Source organism: Oryctolagus cuniculus, chromosome 5, assembly GCF_964237555.1.
Source record: "Oryctolagus cuniculus chromosome 5, mOryCun1.1, whole genome shotgun sequence".
NCBI classification, from domain to species: domain Eukaryota; kingdom Metazoa; phylum Chordata; class Mammalia; order Lagomorpha; family Leporidae; genus Oryctolagus; species Oryctolagus cuniculus.
The window spans coordinates 48,681,162-48,709,153 of NC_091436.1; the positions used below are offsets into that span (position 1 = coordinate 48,681,162).

The window sequence follows — 27,992 nt, forward strand, 5'->3', positions numbered from 1 at the left end:
TCTGAAGCAAAAATTGAAATAAAGTTGATGGAAAATAAACACCAGTTTCTTAAAAAAATGTTGACTCTGAATAAATATTTTATTGACCACTTAGCAAGTATCACATACTAAACAGACCTGTTCCTTTGAATCAAAGGAAAACTACATATATTACAGACAAGACAGCTAATACTTGAAAAGGCAAAACACCTTATCCAACAAGTGATCTGAACAAGATTTCAACTCATTTCTCTCAGTAGTCTTCCTCTAGACTTTTCCTGCTCTTGGATCTTTGCTTCGGTGTGGCCCAGCCCTGGTTGTTGCAGACATCTGGGGAGTGAACCAGTGGATAGAGGATTTCTCTCTGTCTTCTCTGTCTCTCTCTGTAACTCCACCTTTCAAATAAACAAAATAAATCTTTAAAAGAAAAAAAAAAGAAAAGAAAATCTTTAACTGAATTATATTATGAAGGCTTGTCACATGCCTAGCAATTGTCCTTTATGGCTATTTCTTCACAACTCCATACAAGAAGAAAAGAATTCAGCAACAATTGTACAAATTAAGTCCCTTTGCTTGATAGAAACAAACACTACCTTCATGAGGAGAAACAAATATTCCTTCTATCCATTAATAATGACTTACAATTCTATCTTGGAAAGCTGACTCTCACTGAGCTGTCATTGAAATAACACAAGGGAACACAAAAGGGAAAGAAAATCAAGGAGCACTGCAAAATAAAATACATAAACCTTTTTGCCTAAAGTCAAGTTCAGTTGGTTTATGTTTACAAATTATGACTATTTTAACTCACAAAAAATTCAAGACCACATTGCTTTATCTATCATTATCTTTATAAAAGGTCAACCACAGATTATATCCTGACTTTTACTGGTAGTGATTTTGGGCCACTTCATGGTAAGATACCCAGTGAATCCATGAGAACAAACTCTGGTGCAATAAATAATCACAGTTCCTTTTTATGGCTTTTCCCTCAAAGATCTCCCACAAGGCTCATTTAATTATACTGTTGTACATCATCTTTATCAAGTTTCAAAGTCCTCTAAAATATAATAAAAGGGAATGCTAAAGAGAATATAGAAAAGTGTGGTAGAGAATCTGGCATTGTCGGGTATATGTAATATAGCCCTTAAAAGCTGAAGTAAGCAATACTAAGCAAAATAGATTTAGAAGTTCATTTTCAAGGTATTATAAAATAATTCTCAGATTTCTCCACTATAAAAATAAAAATATAAAAATAAATGGTTTATTAGTTATTCAACATTGCCCTATCTATGATAATTCTTTGATTTAATGGTGATTTGATTCAGTTCCTTGATTTAAAGCTAGCTATGAATAAGAAACTGCTGCTTTACCAAAGTAGATTTCACTCCCATTCAAACACAACATGGAAGCAATAGTAATTTTTTTACCCAAATTTTGCCATTGAAAAGGAAAATCTATTCATTAACTATTGTTATCCATATTGGTTCTCTTTATGGATCATACTTTTTCCTTTTGGTTATTTAGTCAACGTTTCCAGAACAAAAATTTACTACCAGTTATGTTATTGAATTACCTATTAGGTTATAATTAAAATATACATGAATTGCTTCTCTTTCCAAATAATTTGCAGAATTTAAAATGTTGCTTCAGATCAACATGAGTAACAGATCACTAGGAAATTTTATTTTGTTGATCTTTCTATTAAACCTATATAATTTAAGCAATGATAATCAGAATAAAATTAATGTCATTACTATTCATCTTCTACTCATACAAAACCTAAGAGTTAGCCTGATCAATATGTTGTGAATAAACTGCTTTGTTTTGGACAGTTAGTTTTGTTTGTTTGTTTTAATTGGTGATTACTGCTAGAACAGCCGATTTAAACACAAGACCAAATGAGATGAAACAGTAAATTATTGGGGCCCGTGTTGCAGGCTTCCCACGTGGGCATCACTTCCAAGTACTGGCTCTTCTATTTCCAATCCAGCTCCCTGCAAATGGCCTGGGAAAAAGCAACAGAAGATGGCCCAATGCTTGGGCCCTTGCCACCCATGTGGGAAACCCAGAAGCTCCTGGCTCCTAATTTCGGCTTGGCTCAGTGCTGGCCATTGGCAGTTGTCTGGGGAGTAAACAGCACATGGAAGATTCTCTCTCTCTCTTTCTCACTTTAATTCTGATTTAGAGATAAATAAATAAGTCTTTTTTTTAAAAAAAAAAAAAAAAGGATATAATGACCACCTCAGTATTATTTTCCATCACGTTTTTTTTTGTACACATTTAATTGTAACTTTAGTGAATCAAAAGACCATATAGAGTACACCAGCTTGTGTTAAGCAGTGGGCCTATCCATATAGACTACTTTGATGTAAACTACTAATCATTGATTTCAGATGGATCAATGTTAAGCCATTTCAGTGTCATGAGTTTGGCTGATTTTGATAAAAGTGTAAATAAAACGAATGAATAAAAACAAGCCAAGAACAAAAGCCTGCATTGCTGGGGCTGGCAGAGCCACAGGATAAAGAAGTCGGGTTAAAGTACTGCCATCTCCAAGGGCCCGGAGCAAAGCACTGGGGCAAGACACAAAGTCAGTGGATAGCAGCAGTTCATGAAGTTACTCTCCATGAAGGTTTTCGGAGTAGGTCACCTAGGTGCTAGTCAATGTTTGTATCAACATACTGAAGCTGTGATTTACGTGACTCAGAATTTTCTAGATCTCTTTATGAAAAGTTGGCCTGCTCTAGAGTTAGCTGCTGAGGTATGTTGTCCTTCCTGGAAGGAAGCAGCTCCAAGGCATCCACAGTTAAATCAGAACCAAGAATGAGATATATTTAAATGGAATCTCTTTTCCATATGAAGTCAATTTGTCCTTTTACACTTGGAAGATCAGTTTTCTCTTTAATCATTTGCTGCTTAATTTCCTCCCTTTTTCTATCCAACTTCACAAAGGAAAAGGCAAGAACACTTAATATTGTTTGCAAATCATCTGGTCTTAATTTTGTGATTAATTAGAAAATACTGAGACAAATCTTCTAATGGCTCACTCTTATGACTTCTGCTATCCCACTTCCAATATGCTTACCTTAAAGAGCAGTTAGCATGACAAGTATACCCAGCAAGCACACTTTTTATTCTTAAGTTATTCACTGACACACATTCATCTGTTAGGGTTAACTCATGGTGTTAAACAACATTTACAGGGATACCTCTTTTCATTGTGCTTATTTCTCAATATGGAAAATATTAAAGTGTCAGTAATTTTATCCTTCTAGTCTAGTCCAACGTCTTATCTACCTTTTTGCGACCCAAAACATCTTTTCTGGACTTGAAAAAATGTGAATTTGTCCCCTACTCACCTTCCTAGAGTGGCCACAAAGTTACTCCAGACACATTCCTTTCTCTCTGTGTTATTCGTTCTTCGGAGTTCTAAAAGTCTTGGACCTCAAGAAGTCAAGAACCTAAATGTTTGAGAATATCTCTTCATAAGTTTCCTCCCCTTTTTTTTTATTTCCATCAACACACTACGACAATGGGTCACTTCTAAACATTGATTTCTTGCTTAAATTGTTGCTCTTTTTCCTAGTGTGGAAGTGAGAGTGTTAGGTTGAATACATGTTACTGTTTACTATTTCTGATTGGCTGCTTCAAGATCAAATCACTGAAGAAATGCTGCCCTGGAATTGGAGAGGCTATACCTGAGGCTACAAGATCAAAAGCTTCCTATTCGTGTAAACTGCCACATTTAAAAGATAATTATTGGGGCTGGGCCTGTGGCTTAGTAGGCTAAGCCTCTGCCTGCTATGCCCACATCCCATAGACATGGTTCCTGTCCTGGCTGCTCCTCTTTCTATCCAGCTCTCTGCTTATGGCCTGGGAAAGCAGTGGAAGATGGCACCTGCATAAGAGAACAGAAGAAACTCCTGGCTTCAGATGGGCTCAGCTCAGGGAGACCGTTTGGGGGGTGAACCTGCATATGGAAGACCTTTCCCTCTGTCTCTCCTTTTCTCTGTCTGTAATTCTACCTCCCAAATAAATAAATAAAGTCTTAAAATGTTGAGGTGCATTTGTTCTGAGAGGAGGAGTATGGTGGGGGCAAGAGGCGCGGAGTCACCACACAGACTCTGCGAGTCAGGTGAAAGCAAGCCAGAGGCGAGCAGCCCGCAGACTCGTTTATTTCAGTTGGTACAGCAGCTTAAATAGCCAAGACAGCCAATCTGTAAATTGTGGTCTATGCCCTAACCAATCACAGCCTGTTGCCAGGCAGTTTCCGAAGCCATCCAGTCACAGCCTGTTGCCAGGCAGGCTCCATTACCAGTGGCCATCTTGGCATCACCTTCTCATTCCACCACATTAAAAGACAAATTATAAAAAGGAAACACAATTTATTAAAAAAAAAACTTTTCCAAAAAAAAGGATAATTATTGAGGTGTTTCCAGTACTTTTTTTTAAAAAAATTAAGGCAATGTGGTAGTTCAATTAGGACAAAAATAAATGTAATATTCATATAATAGCCTATTCAGCATCAGATGAGCTTGTTTTTATTAATAATTTTTAATGATATGAGAACATTTATGATTCTAATGAAGCAAAAAATAAAACATGTTAAATATGATCTTTCCTTTAAAAAGATTGATTTAATTATTTGAAAGGCAGACCGACAGAGAGGAAGAAAGAGAGAGAGACATAGAAACTCTGTTCCATCTGCTGGATCACTCCCTAAATTGCCACAGTGGCTGCATCCAGTCCAAGTCAAATCCAAGAGCATGGAACCCCATTTGGGTCTAACACATGGGTGGCAGTGGCCCAAGCCTTTGTACCATCTTTTGCTGCCTTTCCAGACACATTATCAGGGAACTATATTAGAAGTGGAGCTGGCTGGACTTGAACAGGGCTCATGGGATGCCAGCATTGCAGGTGGCCACTTAACCCACTGTGCTGCAACACCAGCCCTATTAGGTATGATCTTAACTAGGTAAAGAAAAAGATTTAAGGGGATAAGGGGAGAGGGTGAAAACATCTTAGCAGAGCAAGTTAAGCTGCTGCCTGCAATTCTGGCATATGCCAGTTCAAGTCTCAGCTGCTCCACTTCTGACTCCCCCCCCCCACTAATGTGCTTAGGTATCCCCTAAAACCCACATCGGAGACCCAGATAGAGTTTGCAGGTAGAAGATCTCCCTCTCTCTAACTCTACCTTTCAAACAAATAAATAAACCTTTAAAAAAAGAAAAGAAAAAATCTATAGCTAAATAATGTTAGGAAGATAGCAGAATAGAGAAGCTTATTGTTCTAGTATAAGGGAAGATAGTTTTAAAAATTAAAAGGCATGGAGAGAGAGCAACCTCAGGAAAGAGTTAGGGAGAAAACTCCATGCAAATTAAAGGGACACTGTAGATCTACATGGAGGGTGTGGACACACACAACATAAGACACCAGCAGCTAAGAACATCAGCACCAGCTTTGGAGAGTGAGATGAGACCAGATGGAAGCAGCCCAAGCCACTAGAGATAAAGCCACAGGAAGAGCCTAGCGTGAGCCAGCTTGGAACCCTGTGGGGACAGTGTAGCTGCCACCTAAAGGTAAAAAAAGGGGGGCATGTTTCTCTCCACCAGATGACCTGGCACTGGTGTTCTGTAACTAGGCGAGAGGAAGTGGGTACCATTTTGGACATACATAACAGCTGTGCCAGCTCATGTCTACACCCCAGCAACCAGCTGAGAGAAGATGCCTGAGTCTGGGAGAATTGACAGGCAGCTAGGTGCTCATAACTGTGGGAGCCTTGTGTGCCGGGGCTGTGAAAACACTGTGGCTGCATGTGAAGGTGCAGGATGTGGCTGGGTCCTCAGGCAGTCACTGTGGACAGCTCCACATACTTGGGTCTCCCTGATTCCCTGGTGGGGATCAATGCTGCAGGATCCATGCTCACACCGAGGACTGCACAGATCATTTGTGTGGTTCTTGTGGCAGTGAGAATGAATATTATATCCACTATGCCTAGCGGGCAGGCATTGGTCTCCTTGAAGGAGAGGAGGTGAGCATGAAACTATGCCAACAGAGCAGAACAAACCTCCCCTCTGCTTAAAAAAAAATACCATGCTCAATTTGTGTATTACCTTAGACACTCCCCTCAACCTAGAGCACTGAACAGAACTCCCTGGCCACACCAAGCACACACCTCTTGGTAGTCACTGAAAGACCAAATACTCCACTAATCCACAGAGGAATAGTTCAAAGATAAAAGTTATCACAGAGGAAAAAAGAAAACCGACAAGTATCTCCACAATACCTAAAAATAAACACAGCAATTCAAGAAACAAGAATAAGGAAGACACTATGACACCTTCAAAGGAACACAACACTTCAGCACAAGAATGTGAAAATGAAGAGATTGAAGAAAAGCTGGAAATGGCACTGAAAAAGTTGATTGTAGGATTACTTGGAAGTAATCAAAAGCAAATCCACAAATTGAAGAAATTCATACATGACATGAATGAACATTTTTCCCATGAAATTGAGATTTTAAAGAGAAATCAGAATGAAATATTGGAAATGAAGATTTCAACAGATCAAATAAAAAATGTGGTGGAAACCTTGACAACAGACTTGATGAGGTAGAAGAAAAAATATCCATGTTAGAGGACAAATTTCTGGAAATTTTACAGTCAGATCAAAAACAAGAAGAAATTAGAAAACTAATAAAACAATGTTGGAAAATTATGGGATACTATCAAATGACCCAACATATGGGTCTTGGGAATACCTGAAGGCATGGAAAGAGATAATGGATTAGAATGCCTTTTAGTGAAATTATTACAGAAAACTTCCCTAATTTGGAGAAAGAAAGGGACATCCAAGTACATGAAACACATAGAACTCCTAATAGACATGACCAGAAAAGACCTTCACCATAACATATTGTAGTCAGATTTTCCACAGTAAAACATAAGAAAAGATTCTAAAATGTGCATGAGAGAAATGCCAGATTACTTTCAGAGGATCTCCAATTAGACTCACAGCTGACTTCTCATCAGAATCACTACAAGCTAGGAGAGAATGGCAAGATACAGTCCAAGTCTTTAAAAAAAATCAACTCTGGAAAGCTCTCATTTATGAATGAAGGTGAAATAAAGACTTTCCATAACAAACAGAAATTGAAAGAATTTGTCACCACTCATGCATGCAGCCTTACAAAAGATGTTTAAGGATGTGCTGCACACACATAAAAAAAAAAAAACAGAAAGATAGTCATCATTATGAAAGAATGTGAAGGCAGAAAATCCTCCAGAAAAAGTACAAAAGAAATTAAAAGTAAACAACAGGAATATTTATGGAAAAATGGCAGGGGCCAAGTTGATATTTAATAGTCACCTTGAATGTCAATGGCCTCAGCTCTCCAGTTAAAATATACAGACTGGTTGAATAGATTATAAAACAAGACTAACTATTTTCCTGTCTACAAGAAACATATCTCACCAACAAAGATGCACGCAGACTGAAAATGAAAGGATGGAAAAAGATATTCCATGCTAACCAAAACCAAAAAAGAATTGGTGTTCTCATCCTAATAGCAGACAAAATAGACTTTAACACAAAAACTGTTAAAAAAGACAAAGAAGGGCATTATGCAATGATTAAGGGATCAAATTCAACAAGAAGATGTGACTATAATAATTGTATACACACCTTATTACAAGGTACATGACTATTTCAAATAAATGTTAATGTATCTAAAGGGAGACATAGACTCCCATACAATAGCAATGGGGACTTCAATATCCCACTTTCAGCAATGGAAAGATCAACCAGATAGAAAATCAGGAGGGAAACAACAGTTAATCAACACTATAGACCAAATGGACCTAACAGTTATTTACAGAACTTTTCATCCTACAGTTGCAGAATACACATTTCTTATCACAAAACTTTCTCTAGGATTGACCACATGCTAGGCCATAAAGCTAGTCTCAGCAGATTCAAAAAAGTCAAAATCATACCATTTATCTTCTCTGACCACAATGGAATGAAGCTGGAAAACAACAACTCAGGAATCTCTAGAATATATGCAAACACATGGAGACTGAACAACATGCTCCTAAATGAAATCAAAAGAGAAAGCAAAAAACTGTTGAGGAACATTTTTTTTTTTCATACTATTTGTTGAACTCTTTACTTAGTATAGGGATAGGAGATGGAGGAGGAAGAAGGGTGGGAGAGCAAATGGGTGGGTACAGTGAGAAGAATCATTATGTTCCTAAAGTTGTATTTATGAAATTCATGAAGCTTGTATACTTCAAATATAAGGTTTCTGAAGGAAAAAAATAGTAGGATACAAATTGGAAATTGCTATTATCTTGTATGGTAAATAATTTTTCTGTTTCTTTGGATTTCTCTGTCTTTCTCTGTATATCTCTATATATATATGTGTGTGTGTGTGTGTGTGAATAAGTTTACTTTTTTGCAAAACAATTTTTGAACTAATGCATGTGAGGGGTCTTAAAATGGTTCATGGAAATATATGTTATGCATATTATGAAAAAACTATACACAAATATATTTAGAGAGAGAATGCATTCTTCTGGTTTTTTATTTATTTATTTATTTGACAAGTAGAGTTATAGACAGTGAGAGAGAGAGACAGAGAGAAAGGCCCTCCTTCTGTTGGTTCACTCCCCAGATGCCGCCACGGCCAGCGCTGCACCAATCCGAAGCCAGGAGCCAGGTGCTTCTTCCTGGTCTCCCATGTGGGTAAAGAGGCCCAAGCACCTGGGCCATCCTCCACTGCCCTCCAGGGCCATAGCAGAGAGCTGGACTGGAAGAGGAGCAACCGGGACTAGAACCAGCGCCCATATGGGATGCCGGTGCCGCAGGCAGAGAATTAACCAAGTGAGCCATGGCGCTGGCCCCAATTCTTCCGAAAATTAGAAAAAATATTTATAACAGCAAAACCATATGTAAACATTGGGCATACATTATCATCATAATATTTACTGAGTATTAAATACTTAACCATGTGTCATTCAATTTACTTATATCAGCATTAATCTTTAAAACAAATATTGCAAGGGAAGCATCATTTTTCAAAAGGAAAAGCCGAGATTCAAAGAGACTGAATAGCTTTTCCAAAACAATACTGAGAAAACATGTAAAATAAATATGAGGTTGTCCCTTTGAGAAGAGTGTTCTCTTCTCCACTGTGCTCCTAGGATCAAGTAGGTCTTTAGAAAAATCCATGAGTACAACACATTTGGCAAAAATACTAAGGAAGAAAAATAAGAATCAGTCACTCTAAGAATGAAAATGGGTAGCTTGGATATACTGCTTGGAATGAAACCAAAGTCTCTGAGGGTTCATATGCAGTAAGAAACTAGATTCTGGCAAAAACAGAAATCCTAGAACATTTACCTTAGGCTAACCATCATGATTCCTTACTATAATCCTTATTTCCTTAAAAAAACTTTAAGTGACCAAAAATGAAGCTTATTTTTAAAAATTCATGATTTTACATTGACTTAGCTTATTAGTACAGATAGATATAATGATTTCAAAAGAAGTTTCCTGAGACAGCTCCAGAATCATCTTATTGCAAATGTCAAGTGTGTTCTTTCAATTGAGGAAAAATACTTTGTAGAGGATCTAGTGCAGAAACGTATTTGTCATTGATTTGTGAAGTACTGAGTAAATTTCAGCTTCAAGCTATTATTCTTTCTAAAGTAGTCTGGTCTTTATCAGTGATTTGAGACTTCCCAGATACAAAGCATACTAGTTTCGCAAGTACCTGCAATTTTTTCTACCTAGTTATTTTAGTATTATTAAAGAAATGTACATATAATAGTAATTTTTAAAAGGATAGCAACTTATATTTCTTTGAATATTAATTTTATATCTTTCAGTGTTTAAACTGTAAGATATGAGAGTAATTCAAGTAGAAATGAGAGTAATTCAAGAAAATTGTGGGAAGTCTGTTGAAATCTTTACTTAGTATATACTAAGTTGATCTTCTGTATATAAAGATAATTGAAAATGAATCATGATGAAGAATGGGATGGGAGAGGGAGTGGGAGATGGGATGGTCGCGGTGGGAGGGAGGTTATGGGGGGAAAAGCCGCTATAATTCAAAAGTTGTACTTTGGAAATTTGTATTTATTAAATAAAAGTTAAAAAATTAAAAAAAGAAAAAGGACAATTAAAAAAGTTTATCTTAGGACAAAAACATTTGAGATTATTCACATGCAAGGTCTTCATAAAGTTCATGAAAAATATATATTATGCATGTTACTAAAAACTATGCATGAATTTCAAAAATTTTGTACAAAATAAGCATATCTTTTAAAAAAATTATATTTATGTATTTGAGAATCAAAGAGAGAGTTCGCCTCTGCTTATTCACTCTCCCAAGTATCCATAATAACTGTGGCCAGGGCTGGGGTTGGGCTGGGCCACAGCTAAGAGCCAGGAACCTAATTCAGTTCTTCCACATGGGTGGCAAGAGCCTAGATACTTGAGACATCACTGCTGCCTCTCAGGTCCACATTACCAAGAAGCTGAGATCAGGAGCCAGAGCCAGAGATTGAAACTAGCTACTCCAGTGTGGGGTGTGAGGATCCTAACCAGGGTCTTAATGGCTAGACTAAATGACCACCCCAATAAACTGATCTTTTATTATCTTTTTAACAAATATTTTTAATTACCTCATGGTGGTCAACAAATACTGTTAAAATGACTGAACTTCTACATGAACAGAATGAAATGAAAGACAGTACTAAAATTAGTCCATTTTTAAGACTGCTCAGATTTCTATATTCTAGGCCATAAGGAAAAAAAATATAACTGAAAATAATAAAATTTGAGATTGATTATTGGAAAAGCAACTGGTATGGTAGAACTAAACTCATCTATAAGTATTTCACTTCTAGTGTTGAGAACAAAAAATATATTCATTCAAAATATTTATTCCTAAAGTCATTTAGTCAACATATAATTATTGAATACCTAATACATGCACTGTACAAGGCTACATCTTTTTTTTTAAAGATTTATTTATTTGAAAGTCAGAGTTACAGGGATAGAGGGAAAGAATGAGAGAGATCTTTCATCTGCTAGTTCACTCTCTCAGAGGACCACATCAGCCAGGGTTGGGCCAAGCCAAAGCAAGGAGCCAGGGGCTTCTTGCAGGTCTCCCACGTGGGCAGTAGGGGCCCCAGCTCTTGGGCCATCTTGCACTTCTTTCTCAAGAGCATTAGAAGAGATCTGGATCAAAAGTGGAGCAGCTGGGATGCTCATCTGTGGTCTGATATGGGGTACTGGTGTGACAGGCAGTGGCTTAAACGTCTGCACCACAACACTGGTCCTGTGAGTGCCAGGTATTGAAGTGTCAAGGTATTAAAGATACAGCAGGGAACACCAAAGACAATGCTCACTTCTTCAGAATGTCAATATAGAGAATAAAATATTAATCATATATAATTAATAAATAAATAAAATATTGGTTGAATGATACAGAGACTATGGAGTGAACATTATAAAGATTGGTAATGATATTCCATGCTGTTCAGAAAACAAGTGAGACAAAATCTACTATCAAAATGATAATGCACATATATATCTGCTTTTTCCCATTGCTTCAATCTCACCATGATGAGAACTGAAATTCGGTAATTTTGTGGTTCCTCTCTGCAATTCTGCTGACCTTTATCTTGGAATAGTTAATATACTTAAGGGAAATCTAGGACATCACAAGCCAGAACCGTATCTGTGGCTTTTTCTGTCTTACGTATGCAATTTTTTTTCACAGTGCTTGAACATGTGGTAAAATAAGGTTGTAATCTGGGGTTACAGCCTGGTAATGTTCAAAAGATGAGTCAAGAAAGAGAACTATCATTAGCCCTTGTCATGTGAAGCTAAAAAAATATTCTATCCTACCATAGCTTAGGGGAAAGTTGAAGCTTATCTACATTCAGCACTTTAAGCAGTTAGATTTTTAATAGTGTGTTGGGTCTTTTCATGTTGTTAAGGAAAAAGAGATACTCAACTTGTCACAGGCCAGGAGTTTTTGATGTAGGAATAAACAAGAAAAAGAGCCCAGGAAATCTCAAAACCTCTGGACCTCTGGAGCCCTGGAACAGTATCCCATGTAGAGAATTCGGGTGTTGGGATTCAACTCCTCTGTGCATCTCTTATCTAGAATAACTCAGGTGCACATATAGATACAATCAATAGTTTTCTGGTGATTAAATTCGTTGTAATTTAGTGTGGGGATTTACATGTATCTTACACTGAGATTCATGGAGAGAGAGTGGATATAATTAGAGGAGATTCACTAGAAGAGAAAATCTTTGATCATTTCCTCATTATCAGATGTGAGTGTGTCTTCTAGAATAAATCCCACACTATACCACTCACTCTCTATTGGCCAACACTCAGATGGCTATCTTTGACTCAAATTCCAATCTTGGATCCAAACTACAATTTCAGGGTCAATCTGCCAAAATAAGACAACCATCCATTCATTCAATCCCCAGGTGCCTGCAACAGCTGGAGCTGGGCCAGGCTGAAGCCAGGAGTCAGGAACTGAACCTGACTTTCTACCATGATTGGCAGGAACCAAAGTACTTGAGCCATCACCTGTTGCCTCTCAGGGTTAGCATTAGTAGGAAGCTGAAATTGGAAGCAAAGCTGAGCCATGAAGCCAGGTATTCCTGTATGAGATGAGGGCATTCCAGGTAGTATACTAACTGCTGTGTTGAATGTTTTCCACCCAAACCAGCTTCTCAAGTTCTTGATCTGCTTCTGATCCAGCTTTCTGCTAATGTGCACACTGGGAGGCAACAGGTGGTACTTGACTCCCTGTCACTCACATGGGGCACCCAGATTGAGTTCCATGCTCCTGGCTTTGATATGGCCCATGCTGGTTATCGTGGGCAATTGGGGAGTGAACCAGTGAATAGCAGATATCTCTCTGTTTCTCTGTCTCTCTCAACCTTTCAAATAATATGAAAATAAATAGATAAGAAATTTTTAAAATATGCTAGATTTCAAAATTCCTTTCAGCTCAGTGATTTTAAATCTCAACATATACAAAACACAGTAATGCCTTAATTCTAGTACAAGATTTACTTCGAAAGGGATTCATTGACAAAGTTCCTAGAAGGCCATTGCAATCCCTAATTATCTTTGTGAACTTTAATAGCTTCTAGTTGGAAATTCCAATTTTATTACCAGAAGTGGAATCAGTAAGTGCCTCATATCCTTTAGATAAGAAGAAGTAGGATGGGAAGGAAAGCAAACACTAGAAATGGGAAAACTGAGAGCACAAGACTACTTGCTAAGACATGACCTAAACCTCTACGTTTGCATGTACTTGTAAAGAACACCAATATCACTTCTGCATCCTCCACCGCTACTCGCTGTGAAACATGGTGTGGGAATAGGACAGCTTTGTATCTGGTGAGGAAGTAGTCTGAATGTTTCTCCAGGTAGAATTTTCATGAGAGAAAAGGCAGCGAGGTTGAGTGGTTTGTCCCAACAGCCTTCATAAAAATCTAAAGTATGTAAATAAAGGAAGCACATGTTAATGCAATAAAGAAAAGTAAAATATTACTTAAATACTTCTGAGAAAAACTTAGGATATACTTAGGTTATGTAAGTAGATTCATACACAATAAGGTAGAAAGTTGGGATAATATCTGAATCACTCAGTCTATCAAATATTTTTTTCCACAAAGCACACTTTTGTTTTAATTGATCTACCTTGAGACTTAGTTCTCATTCTACCTCACTTGGTGTGTGTAACCTTCACTCTTAGTTCTCTCAGTCTGTCTTATTTCTACCAAACAAGATCAAAGTTTAAAAGACAAAGTCCCAGCAAAGACCCAGAAATTTTAACCACATAGAGAGCATTTCCACCCTAAATATCACTTTATCAGCTAGATTAAAATATAGTGACAATTTCATTTAAATAAAGCTCCAGAGTTTTGTGTCAAATGTCAACAAATCTAGCATTGAGCTAGCATGATATCCTGTTGTCAGATCTTGTCTCTATAAGATAAACCATGACTCTTTAGTTTGTTCTTAGTACAGCAGATTTAGACAGTTGATGCAGAAGGTGCACAGTAAACATGGAAGAACATATTTTTCATTCAACTAGATCCTCTACACTTTGAGGAAAACCACATACTACCCAGTCCTCCGATGATTCATTCCCCAATTGGCCGCAACGGCCTGGAGCTGTGCCAATCCAAAACCAGGAGCCAGGAGCTTCTTCCGGGTCTCCCAAATGGGTGTAGAGGCCCAAGGACTTGGGCCATCTTCCACTGCTTTCCCAGGCCATAGCAGAGAGCTGGACTGGAAGTGGAGCAGCCGGGTCTTGAACCGGTGCCCATATGGGATGCCGGCGCTTCAAGCCAGGGTGTTAACTCGCTATTTTTTTTAATCTAAAATATTTCTATGATCAAAATTTCAACAAAGAAGACAAAAGTCAGCCTTCCTCCCATGCTTATATGTTGTTCACTGAGTTTTCTATTCTCTCCCACACAGTAGTTCCAAATCATCAAAAACCAGTGCTTAACTATCTTAACAGTCTTCACTGTCATCTCCCCACTCTTTTATAGTGATCAATTCCTGTATTTTCTTCATCCTGTTTGGAAAAAGGGACACCTTATGCAAACTATTCTGCCCCTTAATACAGTCAAGAGATCTTTTATGTTAGTTTGCAGAGATCATCCTTATTATTTTTTATGACTAAATTACATTTTACTGTAGATGAGTATTGATAGTTGAATCAGTTTCTATTTTGATTATTTCCAATTTTTGCTATGTATTGAATCATATTAACTGCTACATTGTATGTACATATAATTCCATAACAGTTGTGCATGTGTATTTGTAGGTAAACCAGAAGTTGAATTCTAAGCACAAGGGATATGTTATATTTCCAGTTTTCATAGATCTTGAATTTCAGCATTCAACACTCTAGTCAATTCACTAGAAATACTACACTTAATGGTCCAATTTCCCTCTGGTTGATTTTTGTAGATCTGATAAGTAAAAAAATTTTATCTCAGTTTAACTTTATCTGCATTTATCTTATAATGAATGATTTTGAGTGTCTTACATATAAAACATTTTTTTAATTTCATGCAAGGATAGTTCACAACTTGATTATTTTTAGAGTATTCACATTTTCAAACAGCTTTAGGGGCTTTTTTTTTTTTTTTTTTTGACAGGCAGAGTGGACAGTGAGAGAGAGACAGAGAGAAAGGTCTTCCTTTTGCCGTTGGTTCACCCTCCAATGGCCGCCACAGCTGGCGCGCTGCGGCCAGCGCACCGCGCTGATCCGATGGCAGGAGCCAGGTACTTATCCTGGTCTCCCATGGGGTGCAGGGCCCAAGCACTTGGGCCACCCTCCACTGCACTCCCTGGCCACAGCAGAGAGCTGGCCTGGAAGAGGGGCAACCGTGACAGAATCCGGCGCCCCAACCAGGACTAGAACCCGGTGTGCCGGCGCCGCAAGGCGGAGGATTAGCCTAGTGAGCCGCAGCGCCGGCCAGCTTTAGGGTTTCTAAAAGTATGAGATGTGTGCAGTGATTATTAGGCATAGTGGTAAAAATACCACTTATTGGGGCTGGCGCCATGGCGTAGCAGGTAAAGCTGCCACCTGCAGGGCCGGCATCCCAAATGGGCACCGGTTCGAGTCCTGGCTGCTCCACTTCCAATCCAGCTTTCTGCTATGGCCTTGGAAAGCAATAAAACATGTCCCAAGTGCTTGGGCCCCTGCACCCAGGTGGGAGACCCAGAAGAAACTCCTGGCTCCTGGTTTCAGATCGGCACAGCTCCAGCTGTTGTGGCCAACTGGGAATGAACCAGCGGATGGGAGACCTCTCTTTCTCTCTCTGCCTCTCCTTCTCAGTGTAACTCTGACTTTCAAATAAATAAATAAATCTTTAAAAAAAAAAAAAAAGATACCATTTGTGATATCCACATCTCCTACTAGCATTCCTGGGCTCAAGTTCCAGCTCTTCTCCCAATTTCAGTTTCTTGCTAATATGCTCCTTTGAAGACAGTGAGTGATGGCTCACTCCCAGGTGGGATACCCACATTGAGTTCCTGGCTCCTGGTTTCATCGTACATACAATGTTTAATTTAACTATGTATCCAATAACTGACTATGTTAAGAAAAATTGTCATTAACATTTTCTTAAGGGAAGAAAGTTTCAAAAAATGATCATTTCCAATGCTATGTTGTGATAAACAATAAAAAGTAAGTTAATAAATTCATAGAAGTCTACATGATTAATTAATCTTAATTCGTAAAATACTGAAAATATTTTTAACACTTTCTCTCCCTAATTTTCTGCCAGAAAATGACACTAAATTTCTGTTACCACATTATGCTTTCTTATTCACTAGAAATACTGCACTTAATGGTCCAATTTCTCTCAAAACTATCAGGAATTGAGTGTTTCTCCATTTTTTCTGAATACTCTTTGGCCCTGAATTGTAACTGACAGGAAATGCCCATGAATTTTTGAGCTTAGAACAAGATCATTATTCCATTAGAAGATGAAAAGCTGGGCTGGCGCCACTGCTCGGTAGGCTAACCCTCCACCTGCGGCACCAGCACACCGGGTTCTAGTCCCAGTGGGGGCACCGGTTCTGTCCCAGTTGCTCCTCTTCCAGGCCAGCTCTCTGCTGTGGCCCAAGAGTGCAGCGGAGGATGGCCCAAGTGCTTGGGCCCTGCACCCGCATGGGAGACTAGGGGGAAGCACCTGGCTCCTGGCTTCGGATCAGCCTGGTGCGCCAGCCACAGCGGCCATTGCGGGGTGAACCAACAGAAAAGGAAGACCTTTCTCTCTCTCTCTCACACTGTCCACTCTGCCTGTCAAAAAATTTTTTAAAAAAAGAAGATGAAAAGCTGGATTTTCAAGGTCCTAAAGGGATGGTTCTGACCCTGTGAAGTACCAAAGAGCACTTTCTACCATCTGACTGGCAGGGATGTTGTAAGCCTTTTGAAGAAAATGAGGCTGTGCAGTGTGGACAAAAGATAGTTGGAAGAGTAGGACCAAAGAAGAGGAATGAGGAAAATGATTGCCAATATTTTGAGAAGGATTCTTCCCTTGATCAAAAACTCGGTTTTGAGGTGGGCATTGTGGCACAGTGTCCCAGGCAGAAGCTTGGGACACCCTCATCCCATATCAAAGGACTTAGTTTGGAGCTGGCACTGTGGCATAATAGGTAAAGCCATCTACGTCACCAGCACCCCATTTGGTTGCCGGTTCAAGTCGTAGCTGCTCCTCTTCTGATCCAGCTCTCTGTTATGGTCTGGGAAGCAGTAGAAGATAGCCTAAGTGCTTGGGCCCCTGCACCTGTGAGGAAGCCCTGGAAGAAGCTCCTGGCTCCTGGCACCAGATCAGCTCTGCAGTCATTTGGGGAATGAACCAAAAGATGGAAGACCTTTCTCTTTGATTCTCCCTCTCTCTGTAACTCTACCTCTTAAATAAATAAATAAATAAATCTTGAAAAAAAAATTACCTGGTCCAAGTCCTGGTTATTCCACTTATAATCCAGCTCCCTGCTAATGCTCCTAGGAGGCAGCATGTGATGGCTCAAGTACGTAAGTCACTGTCACCCACTTGGGTGACGCACATAGAATTCTTGGCTCCTGGCTTTGGCCTGGCCCAGCCCTGACTGTTGCAGATCTTCTATTTGTCTGTCTGTCTATTGCTCTATCAATCAATCATTTATCTTTATCTATTTCTATGTCACTCTGCCTAGCAAACAAATAAACTTTTTTAAAAAAAAAAAAAAGGTAGTTTAAAAGAGCTTATGGAAAATGCTTTTACTAAATTTATCAGTGGGCCAAATTAGATGAATAGGGAAAAAGAAATAGAAAATAGAAGCTTCAAAAAGCACGGCAGTCAAATTTAAATAATTATAAGAGGGGAAAGAAAGGGGGAAAAGGCTTAGAAAAACTTTCAAGGGCATGAATTTGGCAATGCTTTAATTGTAAAATATGATTAATGAATATGACAGAATTTGGAGAACTTAAAAGTACAAATTGTTTACAGTCCCAGTCCAGGCATAACTGTTGGCTAAATCTGTAACTGTTGAAAATTTCTCCACTGTTTTCTTACTTAATCTTCAGCCAAGTATCCATTTCCTTTTGCTCTTAAAGCCAGATTAATGACATTTTAATTTTCATGTTATCTCTTCTTCTTTCTTACCTACAGTTTTAGGGGCAGAATTATCTAGCCAAAAAATTAAAATTGAAAGTGGTCCAGTGGAAAAGAATGATAAACCAAGGAAGATTCTCAGCATTACCTCAGATGAATGCCATTGTGGTGTCTGAAATAACTTTGCTCATCAATATGTCTACTTATTTATTCTTTTTCTCTGATATTAGAATGTAAGCTCCAGGAGAAAAGTGTCCTTGTTTATTTTGCTCAGCATCCTCCAGAATCTTTTAGAATGCTAACTATACAATAAGTGTTGATTAAATGTTTGTTCAATGAACAGATCCAAAATTGAGATATCATATAAGCTTACTATTTCATTCTTTTTAGTATTTTATTTTTCTACTTAATACCATTGGTTGAACTCTTTACTTAAAACAGAATTATTCTTAGGTATTTAAATCCAATTGAAAATTGATCCCTGTAACAAATAAGAGTGGGAATAAGAGAGAGAGGAACTGTACAGTTCAGCACATGCTCACTTGGACTTACCCCTAAGGGTAAAGCTAAAACTTGCCATGGGATTATAAATTCCATTAAGTTGGCAGGTACCAATGCCATCTTACTAGTTAAAGCGATCAGTTTAAGTTCATAACTGATCATAAAGATAGAATTAAGTGTCAAAGGCATCACATAAATAAGACCAGTGTCTGCTAATAATAATTGATAGAATTAAAATGGAGAGAATTATCCAACATGGGAAGCAGGATACACAGCAGATAAAGGATACACAGCATAAAATGACAAATGCCCTAAACAGCACTCTGGCCTCATAATCAGCCCTTAAGGCATTTGGATTTGACTAAAAAGCCCACGAAAGTACCTCAGGCATGGAAAGCCAAGACACTGTGGCAAAAAAATGACCTAAATGAGAGATCTCTGTGAGTGAGATCCTGATGGATAGGAGGGGCCATCAAAGGAGATACCTTTCTCTGAAGGGAGGAGAGAACTTCCATTTGGACTATGACCTTGTCTAAATAAGGTCAGAGTTTGTGAACTTAGGAGGTTTCCGTAGCCCTGGCAGCTGATGACAAGAGCCTTGGTGATTATCAACGTCATAAATAAGAGTGTCAATTGTTAAATCAACTATAGAAGTCACTGTGCAATTGCTCCCCATGTAGGACCTCTGTCCTTAATGTGTTGTGTACTATGAGAATTAATGGTAAAACTTATCTTCAAACAGTACTTTATACTTTGTGTGTCTGTGTGGGTGCAAACTATTGAAATCTTTACTTAGTATGTAGTTGATCTTCTGTATATAAAGATAATCAAAAATGAATCTTAATGAAGAGTGGGATGGGAAAAGAAGTAGGAGATGGGATGGTTTGCAGGTGAGAGGGTGGTTATGGGGGAAAGAACTACTATAATCCAAAAGTTGTATTTATGAAATTTATATTTATTAAATAAGTTTTCTATAAAAAATAAAATATGGTAAGATCAAAAAAAGAGATATCATATAAGTGATACACTTAAATTCTGACTTAAAATCCTTCTCTACCATAGCTTAAAATTATTTTCTCTTGTCTAGCCTCCTTTCGAGAAATATTAATTTATCATAATAAAATCAAAATTATTAATATATTGATAACTGACTTAAAATTTACTTTGAAAAAATTGGGTAGGTGAATGTCTAGTTTTTTTCACTGTTACTAACAAGGTAGAAATCTTTGAGGACTAAATCTTTTGTGAGGATATTATAGGCCACAATGGCATGGATCCTTATTATTGTTAGTATATTTTGAACTTACTTCTACCCCCTCCCCCACCACATTCTGGAAGAATTTCAGACAGACTGTTTACCCTCTGACATGTTTGTTCTTGTTATAGTGATTAAATTCTCAAATTACCTAACCTGCTTCTAGGAACATACAGATCTTTAATACATGTTTGAGATTGAACTGTTTACTTAGAAAAAAATAGCTAACCTAATTAATGAGATGCAAAAAATAATGAAAACAACTTCTAGGGTTTAGCATTTCTCCTATGATGCTTATGTTGCCTTTATATTTTCCAAATTCTCACATACATATGTCACTCATCAATCACCACCAACTTTTTATGGAGTTCTGTTCTACCCATTGCTTAATCATGGCTAACCTCAACACTAAAAGGAGGTAAGTTCATCCTTCTGAAGTGTTACATTATTTCTAAAGGTCTGAAAGAGAGATCAGGTTTTGTGAAGCACAGATTGTTCAACTAGGGAGTGACATGGTCACTTTGTACTCACCAAGAATCTCCTATGATTTGAGGTAACATTGTTTGTAAAAAACAGAGCTTTATGAAACTTTCATGGATGTCCTGTCAGTATCACAATTTCTCCTGGCCCCTTTTATGTTCAAAAAACTACAAACAAGGTAGTAAATTTTTTATGATCTTGTGTGACCTCTAGCTATTCAGATAAGTCTAAGTGAAAATCTGAGGATATTATATCATGGAACTTTACAGAGATGAATAATTGTAAAACCTAACACTAGAAAAAAAAACTAGGGATTTTTTCTATTCAGAACTGTATTTTAAAGATGTCGACAGCCAGGGTATCAAAACAAACCATTTGTGTTATGTCTCCTGTGTCTATTCAAGATGAGAATTCAAGGAAATTTGCCAGGTATTTTAAATAAACACTGCTGGTTAATGTCCCTATACAAGAACAAGCAAAAGCTCAAGAGACTCTATTCCTGGTAGGTAAAAAAAAATTGCTTTTTGTATCCAAAAAGGTAAACTGTCTTACATGAATTATTGATTTCTTCATTAAAATAGCTAAGAAAAAAAATCTTCAAACTTATAATATATGATTGTCCATTTAAAAGACAGAAAGAAATCATATCTTTGAACAAAGACACCATTAAGTTGTATAATGACCTGAAAGTTAAACAAGCTCATCTCAAGCCACAGTGCACCACGTCCTTGTAGCTCAGCTCTAGACTGTGAACAGGAGGATGTCTTTGATGAAGATATCTTCTTCTTACTGAAAGCCATGCACCGACATGCTGCACACAATAGGAATATTGAATCATTATACATAATAACAGCTACATAAGAATAGTTCCCACTGGATAGATCCAGGAACTGAGACAGAATAGGTCAACCACGAAGAGTGAGAGGTACAGCTACCTCACCCAGAGGGCATGATTTCAACTTCTCTGTGTCCCGCCAGTTCCCCCGGAGGTATGAGAATAATTACCATGCTAACTACACACCTTGTAGGCATTTTTATTTTGCACTTTTGGGCACTATGTTGCTTATCATTATTTACTTCTTGATCTCCTCCTCTATAATTTGAGTTTCCTGTGGCCAGGTTCTGTATCTTATTTATCTCCATAGTCCCAATGCAATTTACAACTTTGACCTTTCTGAAGCAGTGCTCAGTGACATCTGAAACAAAGTGAAAGGATCTACTGATCTAAGGTCCTACAGGAGTTTGCTAAATCTGAAAACAGACCCAAGAAATGCTTTGTCAAATAACCTATGTGACTTCCACGTTATAGACTTTAAAATCAAGCAAAATAATTAGCTATTCAAAAACAGCCAGATAATAAAGGACAAATGAAGAATACAGACAAACCCTGACAGGAAATCGTTCCCTTTGGGTAATAGTGGAATGTTCCTTGTTGGTTAGTAATTTCATAGCATTGTGTACTCTAAAAGCTATAATTTAGGCTATTTGAAAAATAATATAATATTTTGATAAAGTACATGTCTATATAACAAGTATACAAAGTTGTACTGCATTTCTAGCAAGTGAACTTCTTTCAAGCCAGAGACCTCCTCTTCAGTGACAGTTCTCCATCAAGGAAAGAGTAGCTCCTAAAATTTAAATCAGGGGCCGATAGGTGCTGGCTCTGTGGCACAGCGGGTTAATGCCCTGGCCTGAAGCGCCGGCATCCCATATGGGCGCTGGTTCTAGTCCCAGCTGCTCCTCTTCCGATCCAGCTATTTTCTATGGCCTGGGAAAACAGTAGAAGATGGCCCAAGTCCTTGGGCCCCTGCACCTGCTTGGGAGACCTGGAGGAAGCTCCTGGCTCCTGGCTTCGGATCAGCGCAGCTCTGGCCGTTGCGGTCATCTGGGGAGTGAACCAGTGGATGGAAGACCTCTCTCTGTCTCTACCTCTCTGTAACTCTGTCTTTCAAATTAATAAAATAAATAAATCAGGGGCTGGCACTGTGGCTTGGGGGCTAAGCCTCCGCCTGCAGCACCAACATCCCATATGGGTGCCAGTTCGAGTCCCAGCTGTTCCATTTCCCATCCAGCTCTCTGCTATGACCTGGGAAAGCAGTAGGACCCTGCACCCATGTAGGAGACCCAGAAGACGCTCCTGGATCCTGACATAGGATCAGCACAGCTCTGGCTGTTTGGGGAGTGAATAAGCAGATGGAAGACTTTCTCTCTCTCTCTCCCTCTCTCTCTCTCTCGTGCGCCCTCACTCTTTCCCTCTCCCTCTGTGAACTTGACTTTCAAGTAAATAAAATAAATCTTTTTAAATAAAATTTATATCAGTGTTTCCTAAGCATGGCCTTTGTCATTAGCTGACTGGGTTGTTAGAGTGATTTTGTTTCCTTTGCTGCCCTAGTGAATCAGGTCACAGACGTTGGACAAGTTGAGGTCATGGAAATTGGATAAGCTCCCACAGTGATACTGCTGAACAAAAAAAAAAAAAAAAAAAAAAAAATGGAAGTCACTATAATCTAGTCTGACCAAATAGCCTCCTTCAACTAGCTCCTATGATTTCTTGGGTCTACTCCTCCAACCTGCTGCAGACTGTCTCAACTTGAACAAACTACATATAGTTTAAATTACAACTGAAGGATTGGCTTTCAAATTACTACAGGATACTATTATTTCCATTGGAATGTTTGACTACATTGAGAAAGTTAATCTCAACCCCAAATACTAAAGTGAAATACCTGCAGAATAACCTTCCACGTACATTGTCTCTGGAACCTGGAACAAATTCTACCAATTACTACCGTGTCAAACCCCTGACATTGCCTGGATTCTCTACATCCACCAGCCCTAAACTGAAGCTGCTGACTCCTCCCTTTCTGTTTCTCCTTGTTATATACTAAATCATCACATCTTGACTTCATGAGATCACTTCTTGCCAACTAACCTCACTGCTAATGCCCATGCCACTGCTCTCATTTTTAAGGATTTCTCCAACCACTCTCCTGTCTTCACTGACATATGTCTCCTCCAATAACCTGTCTTCTGCCACTGGCTACCTGAAATGGAGGCAGCTCATTCCATCAAATCATATATTTCACAATCTACAAGTGATAGCAACCTTCCGTTGAGGTTATCTAGCTCAAGACTATTTTATTCCTCAAATGTCTTCTGACAAATGAATGCCTTCATTCACATGAACTTTTCATTTACTGCTTCATTCAATAAAGTCTATTGGATATTTATTACATGGTAGATATAGGAAATAAAAGTTGAATAACAGACTGGTAGATGGATTTTAAGTATATGGTCATATTCCCACAATTACTGTAATAATGCAATATAGCATGTTGGGAAAATTATCGCATCTATATACTTGACTAGCATCTATTTTTTTAAGTCAGAGTTACAGAGAGAGAGGGAGAAACAGAGAGAGAGAGATCTTTCCATCTGCTAATTCACTCCTCAGATGACTACAATAGCTAGTGGTGAGCCAGGACAAAGCCAGGTGCCCATAGGTTCATTTCAGTCTCCCATGAGGATGGCAGGGGCCCAAGCACTTGGGCCTTCTGCTGCTGCTTTTCCCAGGCTATTATCAGGGAGCTGGATGGGATGTAGAGCAGCCTGGACACAAACCAGAGCCTATAAGGGATGCCAGCATTTCAGGCAGAAGCTTTACTTGCTGCATCACAACTCTGGCAGCAACACTATTCAACGTTTAACAATAGTCTAGGAATGTGGATATTTGTGAGCAGTTCCTTAACTTTTAAAACATTGTATGGCCAGTCAAGGATCACCAATGTCGGCTAAAAATTAGGGTATGGTATAGACACAACCTCTTAAAGTATAACCCCACAGAATATTTAGTATTTACAAAAGAGGAAGGGGCATCTTTATAATAGAGAATTTTAGTGTTTATCACCTTGAGCAGATGCTCAGCATTAACATCTCCAACAATAATGACAGGAGAGGGGTCAGTGCTATGGTGCAGTAGGTTAATCCTCCGCCTGCAGCGTCAGCATCCTATATGGGCACCGGTTCTAGTCCTAGCTGCTCCTCTTCCTATCCAGCTCTTTGCTGTGGCCTGGGAAAGCAGTAGAAGATGGCCCAAGTCCTTGGGCCCCTGAACCCACATGGGAGACCAGGAAGAAGCAACTGGCTCCTGGCTTCCGATCCAGCCATTGCAGCTATTTGGGGAGTGAAGCAATAGACAAAAGACCTTTCTCTCTGTCTCTCCCTCTCACTGTAACTCTACCTCTCAAGAAATAAATAAAATATTTTTTTAAAAAAGCAGATGTTTTAAAAAAAATAATGACAAGAGAAACTAACATTGTATGACCCTGCTATAATTCAAAGAGAAGACCATTGGAGTCTCAAAAATGTTTAACCTGAATCAAATTATGAAGAAGTCAATCAGAAAAGTAAAAATTAAGGGATGTTCTACAAAACAATCAACCAGAACTCATCATAAATGCCACAAAGTGGAGTGGCATTGTGGCACAATGAGCTACACAGCCACCTACAATGCCAGTATCCCACTTCGGAGCTCCAGTTGGAGTCCCAGCTGCTTAGCCTCCATTCCAGCTCATGCTAATATGCCTGGGAATACAAAGAAGATGATGCAAGACTTTGGCCCTTGTTACTCACGTGGGAAATCCAGATGGAATTCTTGGTTCTTGGTTTCAGCCTGGACTGGCAATGGCCTTTGTGGCCATTTAGAAAGTAAACCAGCAAATGGAAGATCTCTCTCTCTCTCTATCTCTCTCTCTCGTCTTTCTCTCTCTCTCCTCACCCATCTCCTCCTTTCCCCCAACACTGCATTTCAAATAAATAAATAAATCTTTTTTTAAAAAAGTGCCATAATATGCCACAAAAGACAAGGTGAGACACCATTTTGGATCAAGGGAAACAAAAGAAAACTGACACCTCAATGCAATGTGTGATGGGCCTTGGATTTAAGATATACATGTGTATGCTCCCACACATTAATGGGGGGAAATTAGGAAATTTGAGTATGGATGGTAGAAAAATTAATATTTATCATGTTAGTCTTTTTAAAAAATTTGTATATTTGAAGGCAGAGTGACAGAGAGAAAAAAAACTTTTATCCATTGATTCATTACCCAAATGGCCACAACATCCAGGGCTAGACCAGGTCAAATCCAGAGCCAAAAACTCCATCCAGGTCTATATAGGTAGCAGGGACCCAAGTACTTGGACCATCTTCCACTGTCTTTCCAAGCACATTAGGAAAGCTGGTCAGGAAGTGGAGCAGCCAGGACTCAAACTGGCCCTCTGATACGGAATTGCTAGTGTTGCAAACAACGGCTTAACCTGATGAGCCACAACCCCTCCATCACATTAACTTATTGAATTTGATAACAAAAATCAAAATTTTCCAAGAAAATGCTTTTATTCTTAGTACATACATGCTAGAGTATTTTTAGTGCTATGACCTGGTGTTTTAAACTTGGCTTTCATTTGATTCAGAAGAGAGACAGAAAGAGAGAGAGTGAAAAAAAAAAGATATAGTAAAATTCAATTGATGATAAAGGATATATATGGGCATCTTTGAACAATTGTGTCCTTACAAAATTTTTTTTAGACTAAAAACTATTTAGAGGGGCCAGTGCTGTGGCATAGCTAGTAAAGCTGCTGCCTGCAGTGCCAGCATCCCATATAGGTGCTGGTTCGACTCCTGGCTGCTCCATTTCCTATCCAACTCTCTACTATGGCCTGGGAAAGCAGTAGAAGATAGCCCAACTGCTTGGGCCCCTGAACCTGCATGGGAGACTGGAAGAAGCTCCTGGCTCCTGGCTTCAGATCAGCATAGCTCCAGCCCTTACAGCCATCTGAGGAGTGAACCAGCAGATGGAAGACATTTCTTTCTTTCTCTCTTTCTTTCTTTCTTTCTTTCTTTCTTTCTTTCTTTCTTTCTCTCTCTCTCTCTCTCTCTCTCTCTGCCTCTCTGTAACTCTACCTTTCAAATAAATAAATAAATCTTCAAAAAATTATTTAGAATCAGAAAGGAAAAATAAATTCTCTACTGGATTAGCCTTTGCCCTCTCCAAAAAACAAAAACCTACAAACCAATAAAGCTGCAACTGAGACAGATTTAACATACAGGTCAGCTCAGGTCTGCAGCTGACTTTGAAGCAACCCTTCCAGCTTCCCACCTAATTCCCAGACCAATTATTATCCTGAAACTTCTTCATCATCTGGGTTCTGCTTGTAACTTTCTAATCCCTACTTCTTAGTCCTGGTCCACACCTGACTTGCTGCATAACCACATCCTCCCAGCCTCTTGTCTCTCTGTGAACCTATGCTTTGAAACGAACAAACAAAAAAAATCTCAAATACACTCTACTCTTTCTCTCCAGTGTGCCGAGGCAAGTCCGAGTTTATTAGCATGCAAATCAAATGACCTTCACATCCTGTCTCCAGACTGTATGCTCCCTTCTGTTTCCTATAATATTCTCTATGCATGACTTGAAAATACTTGCTGATGCTCAAACACACCATGTAATTATATTCCCTTGCTTAAGTTATTCTTTCTGCTTACAATGATTTTCCTCCCCTTATTAGTCTAGCAAAATCCTCTTCCACATTCAAAACCACAGTTAGAAGTGAACTTCCATGAGTATTAACCCTCTCCCAAGAATGAAGAGATTCTTCTAGCCTATCATGCTACGGTTTCTGTTGTATCTCAGTCAATCCCTTCGAATTGTGTGTTCCTTGAGAGGAGGAACTCAGGCTAATGTGAAGCCAATGTTTTGGAAAACATAAATATCATCTGATGAGTTAATTTTTTCTTTTTGGTTGTTTTATTTTGCCTGTTTCTATTTCGCTCCTTTATAAAAACTCAACCGTGACAGAAAAATCAAAGAGGTGGATAGACTGTGAGAGGTAGCAAGGTGTTAGAAGAAAGGTAGTTGAAAACAAGTTGACAAACTATTGTGGAATTACCTGCTTCAAAAGCAAAATGAAATTTCTGGTCCTATCTTGAATGAGAAGAAACTGACTCCCAGAGCCAAGGCTTCTGAAGCACCACAGAAGGGTTTTGCCGCTGTGAGGTGTTAAGGGCTTAACTTCGCTTTCAAATGGCTGTGCTCTCAAGATCTCCTTCTGTTTCTTGGGAAACTCTAAACATATTACCATGGCCTTTTCAATGCAAGGGTCTGTTTCCTGTAACTCTGTGCCTCCTTTCAATTAAGATCAAACGGAATTTAACATTAAGCGGAGCCACGACTCTTTCTCAAGCTAATGTTAATTATAACTCTCGTGGATGTGTTGCAGCTTGTTCTCAGCTATCTGATGTTATGAACAGACATGGGGAAAGCTTCAAGGAGACCAAGAGCATTCTGTCTGTATTATTATACAGTTTGCCTGTAATAATACATAAGCAGTTTTTCTTCCCAGAAAATCTTCATGTAAGTATTTTTTATATTCAAGACCTTCATCTTTACTAGAAGCTAGCAATAAACGTCTCTATGCAACTTGTGCTATCAAGGTAATTAGAGGAAGCTCACATACTTTGTTCTTAAATACTAAAGTGAAATTTACCATCTCAAGAGTATAATATTCAAAGGTGAACAACTGGTCCGGTGCTTCAGAAACTGCTT

The 27,992-nt window shown here is 38.6% G+C and overlaps 1 long non-coding RNA gene across 1 annotated transcript; it reads right to left on the minus strand.

Annotated features, from left to right (window-relative positions):
- On the minus strand, positions 1-27,606 carry LOC127492974 (uncharacterized). Its single transcript, XR_007922844.2, has 3 exons — positions 27,337-27,606; positions 3,342-3,443; positions 1-396 (listed from the first exon to the last, which is right to left on the minus strand). It is a non-coding gene; the product is annotated as an uncharacterized lncRNA (long non-coding RNA).
- Positions 27,607-27,992: the final 386 nt, after the last annotated feature.